The sequence below is a fragment of the Triticum dicoccoides genome, chromosome 2A, assembly GCF_002162155.2.
Source record: "Triticum dicoccoides isolate Atlit2015 ecotype Zavitan chromosome 2A, WEW_v2.0, whole genome shotgun sequence".
Lineage (NCBI taxonomy): Eukaryota > Viridiplantae > Streptophyta > Magnoliopsida > Poales > Poaceae > Triticum > Triticum dicoccoides.
In genome coordinates, this window is record NC_041382.1 from 44,733,980 (window position 1) to 44,734,943 (window position 964).

A 964-nucleotide genomic window follows, 5' to 3' on the forward strand; every position below is an offset into this window, starting at 1 on the left:
AGCTGCAGCCCAGTGCTTGCCTAAGTGTTAAAAAATCCTACCGAGTGATGAGTCTGCCTCTCATTCGGAGGCTTAGATGTAGCCAGCGCTCGCCTAAAAATCCTACCGAGTGATGGGTCTGCCTCTCACTCGAGGGCTTAGCTGCAGCCCAGTACTCGCCTAAGTGTTAAAAAATCCTACCGAGTGGAGAGCAATCATCCCACTCGGGGGTTTAGCTGCAGTCTCGTACTCGCCAAGTTTGAAAAAATCCTACCGAGTGGAGAGCGATCCTCCCGCTCGGGGGCTTAGCTGCAGTCTCGTGCTCGCCTAAGTTTGAAAAAAATCCTACCGAGTGGAGAGCAATCCTCCCACTCGGGGGCTTAGCTGCAGTCTCGCACTCGCCTAAGTTTGAAAAAAATCCTACCGAGTGGAGAGCAATCCTCCCACTCGGGGGCTTAGCTGCAGTCTCGTACTCGCCTAAGTTTGAAAAAACCCTACCGAGCGATGCGCGATCCTCTCACTCAGATGAGTTGCAATAAAGTACTTCTGTAGTTCATGGACCTCAAAATAATAGTGTCATAGTTCTTCCATAATTTTTGTCACTTTTCATTTTGTCTAATAAAATTTCCCCTCAGTGGGTGACTTAGCCGCGAATCCGTTCCGCCTAAGTTTGTAAAAAATCCTACCGAGTGGTGAGCCAGACTCCCACTCGGAGGCTTAGCTGCGAATCCGTTTCGCCTAAGTTATAAAAATCCTACCGAGTGAAGAGCAAACCTCTCACTCGGGGGCTTAGCTGCAGTCCAAGTACTCGCCTAAGTAATCAAAAATCCTACCGAGTGAAGAGCAAACCTCTCACTCGGAGGCTTAGCTGCAGCCCAGTGCTCGCCTAAGTAATTAAAAATCCTACCGAGTGAAGAGAAAACCTCTCACTCAGGGGCTTAGCTGCAGTCCAAGTACTCGCCTAAGTTACAAAAATCCTACCGAG